This window comes from Phoca vitulina, unplaced genomic scaffold, assembly GCF_004348235.1.
Source record: "Phoca vitulina isolate PV1807 unplaced genomic scaffold, GSC_HSeal_1.0 scaffold72, whole genome shotgun sequence".
NCBI classification, from domain to species: Eukaryota; Metazoa; Chordata; class Mammalia; order Carnivora; family Phocidae; genus Phoca; species Phoca vitulina.
This window is the reverse complement of record NW_022589775.1, coordinates 3,999,614-4,023,541: the sequence shown is the minus strand read 5'-3', so window position 1 is coordinate 4,023,541 and position 23,928 is coordinate 3,999,614. Positions and strand designations below refer to the sequence as shown.

General features: G+C 38.6%; 1 pseudogene; it reads right to left on the bottom strand.

Annotated features, from left to right (window-relative positions):
• Positions 1-1,592: 1,592 nt before the first annotated feature.
• On the bottom strand, positions 1,593-2,369 carry LOC116625018 (annotated as a pseudogene).
• Positions 2,370-23,928: the final 21,559 nt, after the last annotated feature.

Genomic DNA, 23,928 nt, shown 5'->3' with positions numbered 1-23,928 from the left:
ACTCTTGGTTGAACACAGCTGTAATGTCAGAATTGTCTCTTTTTGGGAACTGTCTGTGTGGGGCGTAAGTAGATTTCTCTGGGATAAAAGCACAGGGTTGTGGGCCAGGACAGTACCTTGGCTCACACCTGAGCTCACTGCCCACAATCAGCAACAGATTATGCAAGAATTATTGGTGTTTTCAACTCCTTTTCTGCCTTGTCGTTAATCAAGTTGACCTGATTTTCTGAATTCACTGGGACCTCTCCCTTTGTCTCTTTCTTCAAACCACTTTTTGTTTGAAACAAATGAAAGTGTATTTATATGCTGTAAATGATTCTCATTTCATGAGGAAAATAACTGCATATATAACATATAGAGTAATCCTGTTCTTATACAAGTTTATCCATTAAACTGAACTCTCTGGGTAAATCATTCTCAAATATTTTCCTTTTTGAAATAAAGATTGTGTTCAGCCTTCTGTGTGTTACTCAGTCCCATGTCACAGTATATAGTCTTTAAGCATGTTTGTTTTCTTAGCTAGGAATATTATCTAGTTCCATTGTTTCCAAACTGAGGATGATTTTTCCTAGCCTTTATTCTTTCAGTCTCATCTCATGGTTTTTTCCTGCCCTATTCCAAAACACTCTCCACACCCTACCTGTACAGGAAAATGTATTTATATTTTGAACAAAATTAACAAGTCCTAATGCATTTTCCCATGTTATTGCAGCTTTGCAAAAATCAGGGGAGAACATAGGCAAAGGGTAGGAAAAATATGTCTGGAATGACATAATAAGGTACAATGGGAAACTAAATAACCAAGTTGGAAAAGGATGCTAAGAAGTCAGTAAGTTAGAACTGGGATATGATAAAGGTTAGAAAAATTTATCCATAATGTAGAAGAGCATTTTATTGACGAGACATTAAGATGATGATATAATAACATTTTGAAAAATAGAGGGTCCCTGCACTCTTCACACTAACACAACTCCATAAATGTCATCCGTTTTTTTGCCCTGGGGTATAGAGTGGCAGTCAGGACTTCAGCTCAGGTCAGACAGACTTGGGTGTAATTCCAGGGCCATCATTGCTGACTCAACAAGTTATTTAAGAGTATTTCAGCTTTAGTTTTCTTAGCTATGTATTGGCCTAAATAGATAATGCATCTAAAGTGATCAACAAGATATGTGAGACAAGTGAACTTAACACTCATATAATTTTTTAAGAACATGTATCTCTTAAGCTCCTGCTGTGTGCCCTCTTCATAGAGCTTATGGTGGGAAGAGAGAGGCAGACAAATCAGCACACAGGTGGATAATGGCATATGGTGAAGGAAAAATGCAGAATATTGGGAGAATATCAAACACAAAGATCTGACCTGATCTGGGGAATCAAGAGAAAGTGATGTTCCCTGAGAAAGTGATGTTGGTCTGAGAAGTAAAGGAGAATTGGGGGTTAAATAGGTAAAGAAGGAGGGGGATTTGGGAAAGGATAGGTATATATATATATATATATATATATATATATATATATATATATGTAATATATATATTTAGTAATTTAAAGTTTATTCTAGCTATAATGCAGGCTGATCTGACTTTAAGGTAATATCATGTGGCACACTTCTGAGTCCATTCATGAGATTCTATTGTACTTGCCTCTGTCTGTTTCACAGCACTAGGGGGTCATCTGGATTTGGATCACATAGCGGTGAACAAATGGATAAAAGAACTTCAGAAATAGATAAAGCAGCTGACTGCTGTGATCTTAGACTATTGAGACCAGTTCTGCCATTACTGTTATGTTTGGATGATACATTCTCGTTATAAATACAACACTTTAGGGTGGTTTGAAGGGGTAATGTGTAGGAAAATGAATTGTGAAGAAGAATACACCGCATTGATATGGGCTGTCTTCAGGTCCCATAATGTTGGCTTGCCAATGATACATTATCATCCAAACTGGACCTGCTGTATGTGCAAAGCTCCTGAGATTCATGGGCTTTTCTGGGGAACTGAAGGTTGGCTGGGGCTGCTGGGTCCCTGAGAATGAGTGAAGGGGTTGCAATGGATGAGCCTGAGTGGGAGGGCCAAGGCCACATCACACTGAGCCTTTATCCTAAGTGCAGTGGGAGCTGATGCAGGACTTTCCCTGGGGGGAAGGACAAGATCTGCTGTGAGCATGGCATGAAGCAGGGCAAGGGAGGATGTTTGCTCTTGCTCTTCTACAGGGAGAGCTGACGGTGGCAGACACTAAGTGGTGACATGAGCAATTGAAAAGTGAAGAGAACCAGGAGATATTTAGGAGATCAAATTGACAGGACTTGGATGGGCTGGGTATGGCTGCTGAGGAGGAGGGGAAATGGTAAGCATGAGTCCTGAACTTCCAGATTGGAAACAGAACATGTGGGGGTGCTATTCCTTGCAATAGGCAACACCAGCAAAGTACCAACTTTGCAGAATATCTTTGTCCTTATTTATATGCAGATTCATTTCATGACTCTGAAACCATAGTGTACATTTTTTTGTATTTTTATTCATGGAAGAGCATTAATATTAATATGTGTATATCTATGCAAACACACATACAAAAAATAGGTCTGCCATGAATAGTCGAAACTAGTAAAAGCCTTTATTTAGCTTTATCATAAACTTAGGAAATTTGAAAATTTTATACGATTTATCTTATTTCTAGAAATCTGTCCTATATGATTTGCTTATAGGTTTCTAAAGAACTGCAATGTGTTCATTCTCCCCATGGAATGAAATTTGTGTTCTTAGGATTTAGTGTCATATTCAAGGCCCCGAGTCACTCTCCAGCGTTTCCCTTCTCATCCTGAGGGTACTATGTTTTCTTGGTTTTGATTATGTTGGTTCGTCTGCCTCAGATGTCCTCTAAACACTTCAGCCCCAGCTAAGCTTGTCATCATCCTTCAAGGCCTCTTTGAAATGTCACCTCCCCTCTGAAGCTTTCCTGGATCCTTGTTACCTTGTTTCTAAATTGCCTTGTTCTGGCGTGAGTATCACAGACAGACTGGAATTAAAGTGAAGTTGTTCCTATTTGCCTCCCTTAGATCAACAGTTCCTAAAACTTTTTTGATGATTCTTCCTCCCAATTAGTAAGCACTGTTCTGCATTCCCTCTGATTTAAGTTCTGCATTCCCTCTGATTTAAGTTAGGTTCCCCTAGAAGCAGATCCTGAGATAAGGATGTGAAAGCAAATAATCTCTTGGGAAAGAACCCCAGGAAGTGCCCTTAAGGGAGTTGGGGAATTGAGACAGGGAAGGGAAGGAATCCAGTAAGCGGAGCATTTCTGAGCAGGTAAGCTTGTCAGACAACCAGGGCTCATTCCCTCGGGGCCCTAAGAGGCTACACAGGGACATCCGGCCTCAGGGTTGGCGCCCCTGAAGGCGAGGACCCTGGAGAGACAGTCCTCTATTGTCAGTCAGTCAGTGGTCGAGGGCTGCTCCAAGGGGCCTTGACTCCCCAGCACTTTTGACCTGGTCTGACCTGCTCTCTGCTCCTGGGCCCAATATACTCCAGCAGCCAGAGGGCCCCTCATGCACAAAGTTGCAGATACTTGCAGTTGAAATCTGTTCATGCATGGGTGCACAGGGCAAAGTGATGGCTGAAGGCGGTGATGGTGTCTGCAGAAATAGTTTTCTTATTTCCAAGTCATGCACAACAATGAAAGCTTCTCCCTCCTCCTCTGAAACAATTAGGAGGACAAAGTATTTGAGAAAGGAAAGAGGACACTATCAGAGGGGAGTGCGGTAGGGACCTGGGTTTTTTTGTTTTTTGTTTTTTTTCCTTCTTATTTTATTAAATGTACCTAGAGTTTTTAGCTAATATATTTTAATGGGGAACATATTAAAAATCAGGGTCTAGAATTTATAGTGGTTGTAAGAAGGAAAGTGAAAAATAACAAGCCTCTGGAGTCTGACTGTTTTTATTGTGTAAGTGCCACCAGCAGAAGGAAGGGGTTGTAAAATCTTATCATGGAATATGGGAGGCATTAACCACATAGTTATACAAAGGAGAATTTTCTCATGGACAACGTAACGCAAAGCCTGTTTAATGAAGAGTTCTGAGTTTGGATGGGCCCTTAGTTTAGGAATGTGTTACTTGAAGTCTTAAAAAATAGCAAATGTATTTTACGTGAAGTATATGCATTAAAGCAGGCTTATTTGATTTTTTCCCAATAGAGAAAAGAGAAAAATGGTTCTTTTCATCCCATTTTCCATATGTTTGTAGCACTCGCTGTCCTCTGATTCTTTCCTATTGTGTTCTCTGCTCTCCCCCACTTCTCATTCCCTCTCCCTAGTACTGGCCGCTTTTTAAGATGGTGTGATTTCTGGATTTGTGGAATCCATTCATTTTTCAAGAAATGAATTGGTACTGCCTTGCTGTCATAGTGCCTGAGTTACAAAGTATTTAGGTGATTTGTTATCCATACACATATGGAGAAAGTATCTTAGGTTGAGAAAACGTATATAAATTCTTAGTCATCTGCACAGCTCCTATCACAAATACCATTTGAAATCAAAGGGAGGTAAAGTCTTGGTGGGTTTGTGTTACCTTGAGTTATGTTCAAGAACAAAATCAGGCCACTCATTGGCTGGTTTTTCTCTTTCCAAATCCTATTCCCAGCAGAATGCCAATAGCATCCAGCAGTTTAATTCATTATTATGCAAAGTCCAAGTGAGTGAAATTTTAACCTCTGCTTCTAACCACTTCGTGTTGGTTTTATCTGTAATTAACTTAGTGAAAGGCATCTGATGACATATTCTTCCGTGTGCTCCACTTACCTAACTTATGAGGTCCTCTGAAGAGTTTAATTTAACCACTTTATACTGAAAAGAGTCACGTGGTAGAGCAGGAATATTAATTAAGAATTCTAGGTGTTTTAACAAGAAATCCCGAAGGGCACTATTGGATGAGCCCACAAGGGGAATGTTTGTAAAGCCTTGACTGGTGTGGTTAGGTCTGGGGCATATTGTGGTCGAGAGAACACAGCACTGAAACCAAAATTAGCTTCAGAGTAACTTAAATCCATTACATCTCTCAAAAAGCAATGCTTTTAAAAATTCCTTTTCCCACCCCTCTCCCATCAACTGTGCATATTCTCTGCAGGTGTAGCTGGACCTTTATTTTTCAAATGCCCTTCGCCTGGGAAAACTCCTCTTGCAGTCCCAGCTCTGCAATTTCCTATACTCTTCTCCTCTGCCACCTGCCTGATTCTGCCTACAAAAGCCCAAAAGGATCAGTCTGGCAAAAATGAGAGCTCCTTGGAGGGCAGAAAAGAGGAAGACAGACTAGGTAAAGGTAGAAAACCCTTTTTATAGGGTGGAAGAATGGAAAAGTCAAGGGATCCTCATAAAATAATCTTTGTAGTTAAAGTATACAGATATGGGTGTAGGATAATTATTTATTTGACAACACCAAGGGGCATTTTATTAATGGCAGGCGTGATTGTCCTTTATAACAGCCATCCCAAAACATTAGAGAGATGCATTCCAAAGTTCCATCCTACATTGTGACTCCTCTAGAAACCCTTTCTGAACATACTTATATTTTAAAATTGTGCCACTCCACACGTTGAAGACAGTTTGAGAACTCTCAGATTTGGTAAATAACTCTCTACGCTATCTATACCTTCCATGATTTCCAGAACCTCATTCATTTTTCCAACCCTCTTTCCTTCTTTTAATCTCTCTTGTTTAGGAAAATGCCTCCATTCTCTTAAGCATTTTGGTTAACCTCCTTGGATTGCCTCCAGTTCAGCTATGTTACCTTTGAAATATGGCAGTCAGAATTGCTCACAGTATTCCAGGTTGTATGAGTCAGTTTTGGATGAGGAAGGACAAATTTGTGTGATTTACTTTTAGCATCCTTTTTTTTTTTTTGCTAATGTCCAGAATTATTTTTGTTGTTATAGCTTTCCAAAGGGTCAGTATCTTTAAAAAATACACCATAACGATTCCTACACCATTTTCCTTGGTCATGGCCAATGTTGGGACTGTCATACTATTCTTCTGGAAACATGGCTTGAACTAATTGTTGTACTTACCTAACCTATACCCACATAAGATATTTTTCTTCACACCCTTTGTATATCTGTAATTATCTGAAAAGATTATTAAAAATGCTCCTCCCATTTCCAGTTACATTTACCTGTGTGAGGCTGAATTTTCCTTGCATATTTTAACTAAAACTACAGATTGTAGCAGATTGACTGTAGCAGCAGATATGAGTCCAGATGCTTTTTGTTAAGCCATGCATTAAAGAGATTGGCAAAAATGTAAGACTATGTTACTCTTCTCACTATGTTTCTTTTTTGAAAACTATAGTTATTTTTCATAAAAATGTCATTTATGTTAACATTTAATGGATTCACTATTGTTACCTAAGAACAAATAAATTAATATTTAAAAAAATCTGAACTTAAATCTCTAATATAGGAAATACCAATTGGCATAACCCATATAAACAAAGCCCCGTTGGGTTCCTCAGCAATTTTTCAGAATGTAAAGGGATGTTGAGGCCCAAAAGTTTGAGAGCTGTATGGACTTTGGAGAATCCAAATATCATTTCCACATTCTTTGTGCACATGATTGCTTACTTCTTTGTATTTGCTTCACTCACTAGGGCATTTATATTTATCTTAGAGTATAGAGGAATTTCCTGCTGGCTTGGAGCTCTAACCTAGAACAGAATACATGTAACAGTAGGAAAACACAGTGGTAACAGTATGGTACAAAGACTAATGTCAGTTTTACCTTTGTTGTTGTTTAGAGTGAGTATCTAAAAATTTGGTATGTAGACTCCAAATAATTTTATGAACTGGGCTTTGATCATGAAAGTACAAGTTTTTCTTTTTCTGTTATGGTAATGGCCATGAAGATAAAAAAAAAAGTGTGAGGTCTGGGAATATCTAATTCTTAAAAATTTAGTAAATTCTGTACTTTCAAAGATGGCTAAGAGAGAAACCTCCAAATTTTAGAGACAATTGAACAACATTAAGAAAGGAGAGCATATACAAAGAGCTAAGTTTTCCTGCTTCTAGGAAGAGTGAGGTTGACCCCAGTGGAACCTGTCGTGGCCATACTTTACATGTGCCTGTCTTCTAGCTGCAGGGGAAATAAGACACAAACAGCATCTGAGAACTAACAAGGACCCGCAATTTATCAGAATCCTGAAGAGTCTTCAGATGTCTTTCAAATGGAAAAAAACATTGTGCAACAGATTAAACACTATGGTAGTTGCAACTGACAGCTTTTGAATGTTCAAAGAAATAAACGGAGGATCTTGCATGTGAAAACAGATGGGATTTAGAGACAGATTTGAGAATTCCTATGAGAAGTTAGGTTTACTGCAAAGGAAAACAAGTAACCTGTGATTTTGGAGGGAATGAAGCACTGTGAGCTGGCGTGGTAAGCAGAATCATGGCCTCCTAAACATGTCTGTGTCCTAATCCCCAGAACCTTTGTTTTATCTTGCGTGGCAAAAAGGACTTTGCAGATGTGATATCAAGGATGTGAAGATGGGGAAATTATCTTGGATTATCCAAGTGGCCCAAGCAAATCACATAGGTTTTTTAAAAGCAGAGAATCTTTTCGGGCTCTGGTCAGAGAAAGGGAGATGTGACTACAGAAGCATGAATGGTTAGAGATGCAATGTTGCTGGCTTTGAAGACGGAGGAAAGGAGTATGCGTCATGGAATGTGGGTGGCCTTGAGAAGCTGGAAAAGGCGAGGAAATGGATTTACTCTCAGAGCCTCTAGAAGGAATGCAAGTCCTGCAGACGCCTTGATTTTGTCCTGGTGAAGCTCTTATTGGACTTCTAATCTAAGAAATGCAAGATAATAAATTCATGTCTCTTTCAACTTCTAAATTTCCAGCAGTTTGTTATGGTGAAGAACGAAAAGAGCTGGTTCTTCATTTTCTCTTCAGGTACGCTAACGCCTGGCTTTACAATATGCCATTTAAATCAGTTGACCAAATAATAAGATAGGGAGTCAATGAGGCACATGTTGCTTTTCTATTTCTTTCATGAGGACCCCACTGGAACTCGCTTCTAAGTCTTTGATAGCAGAGTGAGTGAGGAAGGACGGTAGTGTTCTGGGGAAATCATTCTAAAATCTTGCCTTTTCTTTTGGTGAGTAAAAAGGCAAGTAGTCATAAAAATCACTTAAACCAAGGGGGTAATTTATCATGGTTATTGAAGATCCGCAGATATAGAAATTTTAGTTTGCAGAAGAGAATGGGTTCAAAGAAATGTTAAAATTATTTGTTAAAAAAACTATGTTAATATTTGAAGCCTTGGCCCGGTACCATGGCAAGGTGGGACGAGAAAAGAAAAATTTGCTAAGCTGCTTGAAGAGAGGAGAGCAGTTTCTTTTTTTTTTTCTTTTAAAGATTTATTCATTTATTTTAGAGAGAGCGAGAGCGAGTGCTCAAGTGGGGGGAGGGGCAAGGGAGAGAGAGAGAGAGAGAGAAGCAGACTCCATGCTGAGTGGGGAGCTTGACCCAGGGCTTGATCCCACCACCCTGAAATCATGACCTGAGGTGAAATCAGGAGTTGGAGGCTTAACTGAGCCACCCCGGCACCCCCGGTTTCTGTTTCTTCACCCTCATGCAATTTTGTTGAGGTGGGGCCAGAGATGCCTCAGGGGAAGACCAGCATGTACAATTGGTAGCAGTGGTGAAGAGGGAATGAGACAATTACTCTGGATGCAAAATTAGAAGTGCCAAAGCAGTTTGAAGCCAGCCAGGAAGTTTGCCAAGCGATGAAGGCATCGGTGCTTGCTGCCTTTACATGCCCCACCCTGTTTGGGGACCAGGACAGTCTCAGTGATGTTTACATTCAGCATTTTAATTTTGAAACTGTGTATGTTCTGTCCTTGATTTTTTTTTTTTAAAGATTTTATTTATTTATTTGACAGAGAGAGAGATAGCAAGAGCAGGAACACAAGCAGGGGGAGTGGGAGAGGGAGAAGCAGGCCTCCTGCGGAGCAGGGAGCCCCATGCGGGGTTTGATCCCAGGACCCTGGGATCATGACCTGAGCCCAAGGCAGACACTTAACCGATGGAGCCACCCAGGTGCCCCTTGTCCTTGATTTTTATTTAAAGTAATTCATTTTTGTTAAATGATTTGTTTTACATTACTTAAGGGTTATTTTATTACATCTTTAGGGCCAACAGTTTTCCTGGGAGATGGCAGCTGGAAGTCAAGGGGGGAAATGAGGCTCACCTGAAAGAATTTGACTTTTTAGCTTTTTTCCCCTACTGTGTCCATTCAAAGCCTACCTGCATTTCATAACTCTAGTGGAAAGGGAATGATTGCTTGCCAAAATCTCCTGGAACATGCTGAATATCATGGTAAAAAGAATATAACATCTAGTAAAATTGCTAAGCAGGGAGTTTAGAGCTACCACCCTAATCGCTTGTGTCTCACCCAGATGGTGTCCCAGATATAAATTTCTATCAGGAGACAAGAAAAGCAAACCTTTAACCAGCTGCACATTTTATTTGAAGTCTCAGGATACTTAGAAAATGCCTCATGAGTATAAGGAGGTTTCATTGCAAGAGCAATGAATTTGGAGGTCTGAAAGGAACCAGAATGGGCAGGAAAAGAGTTTTCTATGTGGTCTCATTTATATTCCCCAGCTAGGATTAGCTTGTAGAAAGTCAGCATTTTTAACCAGTCCTGGCTCTCTTCTCCTGGTCTAGGAAGATTCAGTCAACTTAGCGAATTTCCAAGGCACAAGGAAGTTGTATGAACTCCATCTCCCAGCTAATGTTTGTATGTTGAGAGTTCTATTTCTTCTATTTCTTAAGGGTCCAAATAATACTTTGGCCAGTATTTTAACTGTAAGGTGACATTGGCAGACACTGTTTCATAGGCACATGATCTCAGCATTAACTATGACCAAATAAACTGCAAACCCATGAACATGGGGTAAAAGCTGGTGTTTTGACCTAGGAGAATAGTGTCTAAAATACCAAGGGAAGAATGGAAAAAATGTACACCTCATTAAATATAATGTTATTACACTGTGATTTTTTTTTTTTTCTGTAACTAACTCTGAATTAGAGGATCCAATAAATTTTACACAGGATGAATGTACTTCTATAAAAGCTGTGTTCTTCCCTGTGCAAGAGGATGCTGGTGAAATGTAGGGGATGGGGAATGTAAGGCATGATTAGTGTGTCGGAAGCTGCCCCGGGGCAGGGCTGCCTCAGCTTGGACCCATGGATAGAGAGCACCAGAGCAGGAATCAGGAGGCCTGGGTTTCAGCTTTTCTTCATCCTCAGCTGAAGGATGAGCATGGTACTTAATAATTCCCCAGGTGGGTTTCTTCTTATGTAACATGGCATCAGTAACACCCACCCTCAGTGTTATTATTGCAAAGACTATATCAGAAAAAGGAAGCAAAGCATCCAACATGGCACTCAACAAGGCTGGCTTTATTCTTCTTTAGCCTTGATCTAGAAGCAGGGGTAGTAATCCTTACTTCATCCCTTCCTCTAAGCACTCTCCAGCCAGAGATTCTTCAGGGATTCAGGGAACCCCCTCCCCCACTTTTTTTGGAGAAAGCTGAATATAATCAATACTTCAAATACCATTGCTTGTGATGAGGATGGTTGTGAGAATGAAGTGAGGGGAGAAGAAGGGGAGTAGGTCAGGGGAAGCTACACGGTGGAGGTGACCCTGGTCCCCTGGTGGGTAGAGATGGGAAAGGGGTCAGCACTTGGGAAGAGGAAAAGGAATGCAGATATCCTAGGGACAACCTTCTCCTTGATGTTATTGCTTGATGCCAAGGCTCACATGCTTTCGTGGCCAGGGGCTTTTGGCATGACTTTCTCACCTTAAGGATCAGTGGCTGTTATTTAGCATTTAGATGTTTTTGGAGAAATAGAATTGGTATAAACCTATGAAACTGTATTGAATAAATCTAAGTAATATGGAGAACGTGTTTAATATTTTAGGGATTTAACGGTGAAATTCTATGAAATTCTTTTGAGTGAGGATCCTTGGCACATGAACTGAGTGTTTACAGTTCTCGTTTCACTGGGCATGACAAACCCTATCTGAACCATCTGTTCCTGCTCAGTGTTAGCAATCTCAAACTTGAAAAGAGGACAGACATGTTTGTGCTTGCAAACTTTTTCCTTAAATACATTCAACGAAGAACTTATATGTTTGCCTTTGATGCTTCATCCTTTTATTGATTATATCTTCTTGGCAAACAAATTTCTCTTAAATCTGATAAGGTCTGAAGCAGAACTCAAGTTCAGCGTATGCAGTTTTATTTTTACTTTTCTCAAACCTTAAAATGTCAGTGGTACTTAAAAAAAAAGTTTGTCTTTTCTTATTTTTATTTGGCCCATATCAATATTCCTAAAAAATATTCAAACTCAGCAGGCTGATCTACTTAGCTGTAAATTTTGGCTCAGTTTACCACCTTCAGAATCTTCCTTTGGACAATTTCAGTGTATTTAGCATCCTAAATGTGACTGTAGGGTCATCCACAGTGTTTACTCAGCCATCATAATCTGTTTTTGTTTTACTGTGTTTCAGGATTCTCTGTGGTAAATACCCAATGACTTTGACATCCTAAATTTCTTTCAGCTTTGAGAAATAATTTTTAAAGAACACTCTAGCACTACAGCAAGCATACTCCTCATTAGTGCACTTTCTGAGTTTCATTTTATCCCAGATCTGTTGATTCACCCTTCCATTTACGTAGCAAATGCTTCATAGCAATGACATCACTGATCCTGATATAGATGGGTGTTTATTTTTACCTCCCACTTCCCACAGCATCCATTTATTACAATCACGACGTGCCATCTGCTTTTCGTTACTTGCTTATTTAGGGAGAATATTAGTGTATATTCTACCATACAGAGGTAAACTGTTTGGTGTAAATAATAATAATTGTTCCCTGGGGCTCAGAGAGAGAGGAGGGCCACGGATCCTCAATATTAAAGCCATCGTGAAATTGGTTTAGCTTTCAAATTATCCATTCACTTTTATTCCCTTTGACCCCCTCATAAAGTGCTATCTTTGTCAGTTTAGACCATTATGATGCCGCAACAAACAACTTTATAATCTCAGAGGCTTACATTAACAACAATGTGTTTCTCATTTGTGTAACACATTTAATATGGCGTGGCTAGGGCTCTCTGTCCCATGCCTTCTTTGCTCTGAAGAAGTAGAGAGAATAGCCCAATGGTAGAACCAAACAATAGCTCTTAAAAGACTTTGTTCAGAAGTGGCCAATATCACTTCTGCCTACATTTCATCTGCCACCACAAGTCACATGGTTAAGCCTATGTTCACGGAGTGATAGTATCATCTTCTTGCAAGGAAGGGGCCAGTCAGGATGGAGCCAGTGGGAAGGAACTGGTATGGAGGAGCAGAACATAATTTGAAAAAATGATTTGCTGTACTCTCTAATCCTTGTTAACGTCTTCTCACATGTATATACAGACAGTGTGACTGGAAAGTAATGAGCACGATTTTCCTTAAAATAATCTTATCTGAATTTTTAATCTCTGAATAACAGATGTCTCTTTGACAAGTTTTTCAACTTCCCCAACATTGTTCCAAGGTCTGTGAACATTATTTGAATATTCCTTTGAGGATTTGAAAATTGGAAATAGCTAGTACTCATTTGTAGTCAATCTGTGTATTTACATAAAGTATTTATAGCGCTTGTGACATATGGTATGTGCCAGTTAGGTAGGCTTTTACTTTCTGTGTGGTCGATTCAAGTGAACAGAATGGATCACATACTATTTTATTAAAAAGTTAGTTTTAACAAAAATTTTAGATTTTCTTCTATTGTTCATGAAGTAACACTGAAGGCCATTCCAAAAGATGAGTTCTGACAATATTTTGAGCAATGGTTGTGTAGATTAAAATATGTGCATAATATTAGGAGGTGAAAACGTCACTTAGATGCTTATGTTTTGTTTGATTTTATAAAAAGTACAGAAAAACAATTCAATTCTGGTAAGTTTTTTTTTTAAAAGATTATTTTTTAAAATTTTTATTTATTTATTTGACAGAGAGAGACACAGCGAGAGAGGGAACACAAGCAAGGGGGGTGGGAGAGGGAGAAGCAGGCTTCCCACAGAGCAGGGAGCCCGATGTGGGGCTCGATCCCAGGAGTCTGGGATCATGACCTGAGCTGAAGGCAGACGCTTAATGGCTGAGCCACCCAGGCGCCCCTGAATTCTGGTTAGTTTTGACTCTGGGCTCTCAGTCTCCAATCAAGGCGTGAGGTTTATTTGGGGTAAGGATTCAATATACAGTGCATATTAAAAAAAAATAATTTGTCTATTGTTTTTAAGATTTATTTATTTATTTTAGAGAGTGAGAGCATGAGTGGGAGGTACAGAGGGAGAGGGAATCTCAAGCAGATTCCATGCTGAGTGCAGAGCCTGATGCAGGGCTGAATCTTACAAACTGAGTGGAAACCAAGAGTTGGAGGCTCAACCGACTACACCTCCCAGGAACTCCTAATTTGTTTATTTCTGATACAATCTAATAAGTGAACATATTTTTGTTCAAATAGTTTCTAGAAGATAGAGTGGAAAAAATTAGTTTTCATTAACCTTGCAACAATTCAATCTTAGCTTTTGCGAGCTTGCAATTTTTGGATCCTATGGTTGAGTTCATTTCCTGTATTAATTACAATATTTTATAGCATTCTTCATTTTTTCTTTTCCTTTTTCTTTTTTAAAAAGAATTTTAAGTCCCTTGAGAAAATGAAACCAAGTTTTTATATTCTTGGCATATACCCTATAATACTAGTAATTATAATTACAATATCAATAATAATGAACATATTTGAATTATTTATAATGTGTTCAGCATTATTTTAAGCAGTTTCTCATTTTAACTTATTTAAAATTATAGTCAACTTATATCAGTTTCAGTTTATAAATGAGAAAATCAAGTCAAAGAGAGTTAAGAAGCTTGTTCTAAACACATAGTTAGTAGGTAGTTGAGCCCAGTAGACTCCAGACGCGATGTTGCTGCTCAAACTACATATGCTGCCATATTTATGTTTGATAGCTCATTATTAATTCACTTAGAAAAACATACTAAACACTAACTATGTTTCAGGCAGTATCTCGGGCACAAGAAAAATAAGATAAAAGATCATAGTATTGGCCTTCATACCTGACTCAGTCTAGCTAGCTAGGAGGAAGAAGTTGAATGAGGTTTTCCAATGTTGAATCTTGAAAAGGTAGGAATCATTCAGAGAACCAGGAAGAGATAGATGTCCTAGCAGAGAGAAAGGGACATGAAAAAAAAATAGAGAAGCGAGATTAAACATTTGGTAAATACAAGTACAACTATATTCTGGAGTGTCAAAGTGGCAAGACAGGGGGAATAGGAAAGCTAGGCAGAGGCCAGATGATGGCTGGTTTTGCACCGTGCTAAGGATTTAAGACTTTAACCAGAAATGATGGAGGGAGGCTTTGGAGAATTTTAAGTTGAAGACTTCTGAGTGCTATCCGAAGAGATTCCCTGTACCTTCCAATGTTGTTTCTCTCATAATATTTAGAGCATTCAAAGATGAGTATGTTGGTTAAATGGGATGGTGGCACATAGATCTATGACAAATTAGGTCAGAACAAATTCTTTGTGTTGGACAGTCTACAGTTCAAGGCAAGGATGTACATTAACCATTAAAAGATGGAAAGAAAGCAGAAAATGAATTGCAGAGTGTACCTGGTATAAATATCCAATGTGCTTGAGAAATGGATTTGCCCAAAAATTGTTTGGCCAATGATTACAAAAAGGTATCCTTTCTTTGAAAAATCTACCTTTGAAAGTACATTTGTATTTACATTGTAATAGCTGAGCAGGCGTATTTGGTAATGTTTCAGTGCTTTGCATACACCATCCATGACCTCTAGGTTTGTAAATCAGTCTTTAAATGGGCACATTTTCTGAAAATATTTTGAAAAACGATTCTCTTTTGCTTGTGTGAATAAAGAAGTGCAAATCTGTGTTGAACTTTAATTCAGCTCAACACTGATTAAAAAAGACAAAATTAGAGCTTTTCTCCATTCTTTCTGACACTGTATAAAAGGTGATTGATATATGTGCATCCTTGATGGATGAGATTACAAACATGTGACTGCTATGCTCCAGGCAAGTTAGGTTAAGTAAAGCTGCTGGACTGACGAGGGCTCACTGTGCTTAACGTGATAAAGAAGAAGGCATGCTTTTCTGCACGTTCTGCTAATACAAAATGAAGTGATTCCCAAAAGATAAAAAGCGTACTTACCCTTGGCAGGCTGTGGCATGCCAAGTGGGTATCATTTTAACATTACTGGTGCAATGAAGGGAATGCTGAAGGAGAATCAAGAGATTTTGGTTAAGGGATACATGTACAATCTACAAAATTCCTCATTCTTTTGGGGGCTTATCCATACCTGACATTTGGCAGAATGTTTTAGCCTCTAGTTGATCTGGCTTAAAAGTGAATCCTTGTTAGTTTAAAACATTATGAAATAAGTCAGTCTGAGAAAGACAATTACCATATGATTTCGCTCATATGTGGAATTTAAGAAACAAAACAGAGGCGCATGGGGGAAGGGAAGTAAAAATAAAACAAGATGAAATCAGTGAGGGAGACAAACCACAAGAAACTCTTGATCATAGGAAACAAACAGGGTTGCTGGAGGGGGTGGGGGGATGGGGTAACTGGGTGATGGGCATTAAGGAGGGCACGTGATGTAATGAGCACTGGGTGTTATATAAGACTGATGAATCACTGACCTCTGCCTCTGAAACTAATAGTACACTATATGTTGATTAATTGAATTTAAATTAAAAAGTAAGTAAGTAAATAAATAAATACGTTATGGATTGTGTTAGCCAAGTCCTTATTGCTATAATAACATTAGCTTTAATAATTTGTCATGCTTAATCACAGACCTGTACCCCTGAAACAAATAATACATTATATGTTAATAAAAAAAATAAAAAAAATTTGTCATGCTTGCTAAAATTTGGGCAGATGTTGCCCCCTGCTTCTGCAGCTAAGACCCCACACAAACGCCAACTTCTTTGTATAGACTTTCCTGGTTCCTTCCACCTTCTTATTTGTATAGATCTCTAAAAAAACTACTCATCTGTTGAATGAATTATGTTATTATCCACATTATGCATATTTACAAATATTTTAATGGAGATCTAATTCACTACCATAAAATCTTCCCCTCTTTGAAGTGTAAATTTCAGTGGTTTTTAGTATTTTTTTTTTTTTTTAAGATTTTATTTATTTATTTGACAGAGAGAGAGACAGCAAGAGAGGGAACACAAGCAGGGGGAGTGGGAGAGGGAGAAGCAGGCTTCCCGCAGAGCGGGGAGCCCGATGCGGGGCTCGATCCCAGGACCCTGGGATCATGACCTGAGCCGAAGGCAGACGCTTAACGACTGAGCCACCCAGGCGCCCCGGTTTTTAGTATTTGAACAGTTGTGCAATTATGACTACTATCTAATTCCAGAGCATTTTCACCACCCCGCAAAGACACCCAGTGCCCAGTGGCCGTCACTCCCCATTCCTCTCTTTTCCCAGTCACCGGCAACCACTCATCTACTTTCTGCCTCCATGGATTTGTCTAGTCTGGACGTATCACATACATTGAAGCATGTGAATTGTGGCCTTTTGCGATTATCTTCCTTAACTTGGTGTAATGCTTTCAAAGTTCATTATATTGTAGTGTATCACTATTTCATTGCTTTTTATTGTAGAATAATATCCCATTTTGTGGCTATCCCACATTTTGTTTATCTGTTCTTCAGTTGATGGATATTTAGGTTGTTTGTACCTTCAGCTATTAGGAATTATGTTGTTATCAACATTTGTGTACAAGTTTTGTGTGGAACATGTTATACGTTTAAATATATTTTATTTAAATTTTATTTATTTTAAATATTTATTTTTCAAGTTTTTATTTAAATTCTAGTTAGTTAACATATAGTGTATTATTGGTTTCAGGAGTAGAATTTAGTGATTCATCACTTACATACAACACCCAGTGCTCATCACAACAGGTGCCTCCTTAATACCCATCAACCATTTAACCCATTCTCCCCGCCCACCTCCCCTCCAGCAACTCTCAGTTTGTTTTCTAGAGTTAAGAGTCTATTTTATGGTTTGCCTCTCTCTTTTTTCCCCATGTTCATCTGTTTTGTTTCTTAAATTCCAAATGAGTGAAATCATATGGTATTCATCTTTCTCTGACTTATTTATTTTAATACATTTAAATATGTTTTATTAAAATTAAGACATTAACATTTAAAAATTTATTAAGAATCACTACAACCTTAAAATATTTAAAATCATAAAAATACTGTTAACATTTTGGTTCATCTTCTTTTAGACTGGTGACTTGTATGATACTTTCATTTAAAAAAGCCAATTTGTATCAAAATATGCATACTGTTCTATATTCTACTATTTTTATTTTACTTCCCTTGTACTATATATGGTATATATATATTTCTGGGATAGGATTTTTAATAATTTAATACTTATCTATAATTTATTTTAATATTAGATTACATTTCTGTACATTATAATTACAATTCCTGAGGGCAGTCACTTTACTTTTTCATTTTATCCATTTTGTTCCCTTCTGCTAGTAGGTAGCAAGTATCTAGAGTAGTTTTTTAACAAAAGTTTGCTGAAATGAATTTACAATATATAGGGATTCATAGAATTTCAGATTTGAAAAGAAAAGATTGAATCCATGAATAACATGGATGATACAGTATTTTGGTTAAAATTGAGTTTAACTAAGGACTACAGTTGTGGCTCTTACACTTGCATACTTAACCAGCATCCTTTGATTAAACGATTTGGAAAGACTGAAAGAAGAGTAACAGGAAATTTGTTCCTAAGTCAGATCATGAGTAAGTTTTACCAGCTTCCTGGATACCTATATGATAAAATTTGCAATTTGGAGAGACTGAGTCAGTGATTTTTTTTGGACCAGTTTAAAGCTTCATTAGTGAAAATACGTATTGTTTTCTGAAATTATAAAATGGTCAACAGTCATTAAAAAAATCTCAGCTATCTCCAATGTTGTCTTGTCAGATGGTCACAGGTTGTTTCAAAAGAGTAAAATGTATTTGTCTTGCATGTTGGGTTCAAACTTCATATTCTAACATCTTTGTTGAAACTTTGCTGGTGAATCATAGTAACATCACTAACTGTATGTTGCCAAGTGATCTTGTTCCAACTTTTAAAAATATCATTAATCCCAGCTAGATTTTAAAATTGCTTAGATTGTGGTGTTGAAATATTATTTCCCGCTATAGGAATCCAGGGCTACTAGGAGAAATGGTTGCTTCCAGGTTCTGAGGCAAGATATGCACAAAAGGAGCTTGCAGGAACTTGTATGCCAAATTTCAAGGAAACCATTAGAGTTAGGATGGGACCATTTGAGCTTTAATAAAGATTTTAATTGCTCTAGTGTGAACCTCATCAAATACATTTAAATCCTTAAGTTCATAATTAAAAAAATAATCGGTCATTTTTGAAAGATGATAAGGAATGGATTTATTGTTTTGAAAACTGGTTTTAGAAAAAGAAAAAGAGAAAGAACCAAGCATTTAGTCTTTCTCGTATGAACTGCTCCACTGGTGAGAAACATCTTTTTATAAAAGTATTCCAATGAATAAAAAGAACTGATAGAATTATAGTTATTTTGTAACATACATGAGACAGATCTAGGCATGGAGCTGTTAACATCCCAAGAGAGAAAATCAGACACGATGTGCCTCCTGATGAAAGCTTATGCTACCACCTTAGTCTGGCCCAAGGGATCAAATCTGAAATTGATAAAGGCTCTGGAGCCTGTGGCCAGTTTGCAGGAAATAGAAAGAGCAGAGAAGCTTGCTGAACTTCACTGCGAACGTGCAATCGAGGACATCCAGAAAGAGGAAACCCTGCAGTTTAAATCACCTGTGGTCTCCCACAGATGCACTGAAAGAAGAAGCGGGTAGCAAGGGACACTGGTGATCAAAGTGACTTGACAGACGTGTTGATTTTTTATTTTACTTTATTATTTTTTAAGATTTTTATTTATTTATTTTTGCGAGAGAGAGAGAGAGAGAGAGCGATACGGGCAGGGGGGAGGGGCAGAGAGAGAAGCAGACTCCCCACTGCGCAGGGAGCCGGATGGGGGACTTGATCCCAGGACCCCGGGATCATGACCTGAGCCGAAGGCAGACGCTTAACCAACTGAGCCACCCAGGTGCCCAGACATGTTGATTTTTAAAAAAATTGGGTCAGACTGCCGATGATGTCTGGGGCTTATGTTCGTGACCGGACTATAAAATGCAAGGCAGCCATTACTGTGAAGAGGCAGCTGTGTTTGGGATGGGCCCATGGAGGGTCTCTAGGGGGGTGGGGTGGGTAAAGCTCTAGTTCTTAACTCGGATGAGGGTTTCAGGGGCGTTGTCTTAATTTCCTATTGTTGCCGTAACAAATGACTGAAAAAACGGGTGGCTTAAAACCACAAAATTTACTATCTCACAGAAGTCCAGGTGAGCTTGACTGGATTCTCTGATGTGGTCTCACAAGGCTGAAATCTCGCTCTTGGTCAGTGGGCCTCTCACGCTGGAGGCTCCAAAGTCATTGAGGCTTTTGGCAGCATTCAGTTCTTTGTGGCTGCAGAGCTGAGGATCCTGTCTCCTTGCTGGCTGTCCGCCAAGAGACTCTCTGAACGTGTCAAGGCTACCTACGTTCCTTTAACCTTGTCCTCCCCATCTGCAAACAGCAACAGTGGGTGGAATCCTTTTATTTCTCGGATGACTCCTGCTTCTTCTGCAACTCTTCTGCGTTCCTCTTCTGTCCTTTTAGGGCTCATGGGATTACGTTGGTCCCACCATGATAACCCAGGGTAAGCTCCCTATTCTAAGGCCAGCTAATGAATAAACTGAATTCCATCTTCAGAGACCCTTCACAGCAGTACCTGTGTTGGTGTTTGTTTGAATAACCAGGGGGCTAGAATCCTGGGGGAAGGTCTTTAGAATTCTGCCTGCCGTAAGATGTTTTTACCTTATATGTTTGTTTTGTGTCACTTTGTGTGTTTGTATTTTATTTTACAAATACGAATAGGCTTAAAAACTAATTGAGACATGAAAACTGATGCTTTCTTGTGATATTTAGAAGATACTTCTCAAAGGTGCTTACTTTTCTTTAGGGGGAGAAACTCCAAAACAAAAAGTGATTCATTTTCTTAGCTGAAAACATTTGTACTTTCACCATAGCTAAGGATGCTAAAAAATCTAAGTGTAGTAAAAGTGAATTCTAGAATTTGCTGCCCCCTTTTTTTTTTTTTACTGTAACTCTAAACCGTTTGCAATAAAAGATTATGTCTTAAAACTTACAATTTGTATGGGGTTATTAAACATGGCTTTCAAGGTGCATTCTTTGTAGTGAGTTCTGGGTTCATAGGATATGCCTGCTTGCATCCATATAAAAGCAATAGCTTTTATAAGAGCCTATACTCCTTGGTTTTCTTGCCACTTTGTAACTACTTTCTTGACACTTCATAACTAGTCTTGCTACAGGGGGTAGCTTACGCTCTCTTCGGAGGCACATTGTGTCTGATTCTCTCTCTTGTGATGTTAACAGCTCAATGTCACTTCATAACTACTTTTTGGTTTTCTTCCCACGTCATAACTACTTCATAACTATGAGTACTGTCATTACTTTTTTTTCTTTTTTTTTTTTTTTTACTAACTTAATTGGTAGAATATCAAAATTGAATTACATCAGGGGCAGGTAGACTTTTTCCATAGAAAGGCCAGATAGTAAATACTTTCAGTTTTGTATGCTGTATCATCTTTGTTGCAGATATTTAATTCTGCCATTGTAGCTCAAGAGAACATAGACAGGGGCACCTATGTGACTCAGTCAGTTAAGCATCTGCCTTTGGCTCAGGTCATGATCTTAGGGTCTTGGGATTGAGCCCTGCATTGGGCTCCCTGCTCAGCAGGGAGCCTGCTTTTCCTTCTACCCCCCCAACTCATGCTCTCTCTCTCTCTCAAATAAATAAATAAAATCTTAAAAAAACCCAGAACATAGACAACACATAAATTAATGGGCATGGTTGGATTTGGCCCAAAAGCCATAGGTTATAGGCCCCTGATCTATACATTTAAATATTTCTTCTCTTATTGTGTATGCTCAGTATTTTACTAGTGATATATTTTCATTGCACTCATTTGTATGAGCATATCATACAAAAATAAAAAATAGAGACAGCCACAAAAATGTATATTTTTCTTTAGTTGTTGCATAAAGATTTCAGCCTTAGGACCAATTATTCAGCCTTAGGACCAATTATTCAAGTATTCAACCAATTATTCAAGATTCAAGCCTTAGGACCAATTATTCAAGTAATATATATATCTGAATTCTTTGAGTTCTGATAGTAAGCTAAGTTTAATTTTGCATCGACCTTTTTTTTTTTTTTTTAAGATTTTATTTATTTGAGAGAGAGAGAGAGAGAGCACTAGCAGGGTGAGGGGCAGAGGGAGAAGCAGATTCCCTACCGAGCAGGGAGCCTGACATGGGGCTCCATCTGGGGACTCTGAGATCATGACCTGAGCTGAAGGCAGACACTTAACGAAATAAGCCGCCCAGGTGCCCTTGCATCGAACTTCTTACTCATTTATTCATTCAACAAATATTTATTGAGCACCTAGTATGTGCCAAGCACTATTCTAGGTCCTGGAGATAAGCAGTTAACCAAACAAAGTCTCCACTGTCACCGTGCACACACTCTAGTTGACCTACTAATGATGATGTCAAGGGTCCAGGATATAATAAGCTTCTAGTAGCTTCTCTCTGGCCAGCAATAGAATAGCATATGGATGCAAATGTTAATGCCCTTTTATTATTATATTTAAATATTGTTTGTGTATGTTTCCTCAAAAATTGTTCAATTACTGTTGAAAAAATCTGAGGGGCTATGATACATGTTCACTACATTTTGTTTCAAATTTATGCTGGGGTATGCTGGAAGTCAAAATTATTTTGCAAACTTTTAGTCTATAAAACCCACTGAAGACCTGGGCGATGTACCATCATACTTTATTGTCTTCGAGTTGTACTGTGTGGATTTGAGAAACATTGCTTTCAGTGTACATGCTGCTGTGATTGCAGTCAACACTTGTTGAAGAATCAGCTGGTGACAGTTGGATATTTTGACAGCTTAACTTGAGCCTTTTCAATTCATCACAGCCATCAGCAAATTTGCTTTGAAATTTTATTCTTGACCAGTGATGCATACCCATTTTTGGCTTTAGAAAAATTTCTTCTTCTTACTTGAGGAAAAGAAAAAGATATAAGACCTCCGAATTTACCATAACTCTATATACAGCAGTAACCCCCTTGTCCACAGTTTTGCTTTCTGTGCTTTCAGTTACCTGTGGTCAACTGCAGTCCCGAAGCAGATGATCTTCTTCTGATGTGTCATCAGGCCAACAGTAGCCTAACGCGACATTACAATGCCCCACACTTCATTCCCTGCACTTCATCTCATCATGTAGGCATTTGACCATCTCACATCATCACAAAGAAGGATGAGTATACTACAATAAGATATTTTGAGAGAGACAGAGACAGGGCCAGAGAGACATACATATAACCTTCATTACAGGATATTGTTATAATTGTCCTATTTTATTATTAATTATTATTGTTAGTCTTGCTGTGTCTAATTTATAAATTAAACTTTATCACATGAATGTATGTATAGGAAAAAACAGTATAGATAGGGTTTGATGCTATCTGCTGTTTCAGGCATCCACTGGGGGTCTCTGAATGAATGCCCTGCAGATAAGGGGGAAGGACTGTAGTTAAAATAAAAAGTTGGGGTGCCTGGGTGGCTCAGTCGTTAAGCGTCTGCCTTCGGCTCAGGTCATGATCCCAGGGTCCTGGGATCGAGTCCCGCATTGGGCTCCCTGCTCCACGGGAAGCCTGCTTCTCCCTCTCCCACTCCCCCTGCTTGTGTTCCCTCTCTCGCTCTGTCTCTCTCTGTCAAATAAATAGATAAAATCTCTAAAAAAAAAAAAAAGTTAAACTTTGACCAGAAATTACAGTAAGTGCACAAAGTGTGAGGCATTTACTTTCTATTGCATAACTGACAGGCTGTGATGAGAGCCTCCATCCTTGAGCCTTTCCTGGCATCGAAGTGAGTGCATTACCTGTGTCCTGCAGGCCTGTCCTTCCTCACGTATTTTTACATGAGTTGACATGCATAAGCCTAAATGAAAAAAAGATGTTGAGCTACAACTTACCTCCTCAATCACATGTTTACATTATGTTTCTCTATCATTCACAGGTACGGTTAGAGAAAGTTTATTCTAAGATCTGAACAAAAACAAGTTATTCTGGTGACATTAGTTTCTACCCTGTTCAGTATTGGTGGGTGTGTGCGTGCTTGTCTCTAGATAGTGTTTTCTTTTCTAAAAAAATATATTACAAATAGTTAAACTATATAAAAATGTCAACCACAAGTTTGTAGAACTTTTGGAGTTTCTCCCTAAAACCCCAAGGTTCTATAAAACAAATCTGAGAAGTTTGATCTAAGTCAATCCCTTTATTTTCTGGATGAGGAAAATGAGGCCCAAAGAGAAGGTATGTCCAATGTGGTGGCTCTGAAATCAGCCCCAGGGGGCCTAAGTCCTGGTGTAGTGTGTTCTTCATTGCTATGGTTCGACTATGGTGTTACGAAATGTGTAATTTACTTAAATACTTACAGCCCTTGTGACATTGGCTTGTGCCAGTTAGTTAGGCTTTCACTTTCTATGTGGTCAGATACAGTGTTGGCAGGACAGCACAATCCAGTGGTGGCAGGTGGCATCATGCGAGGGTGGACCCACTCCAGAA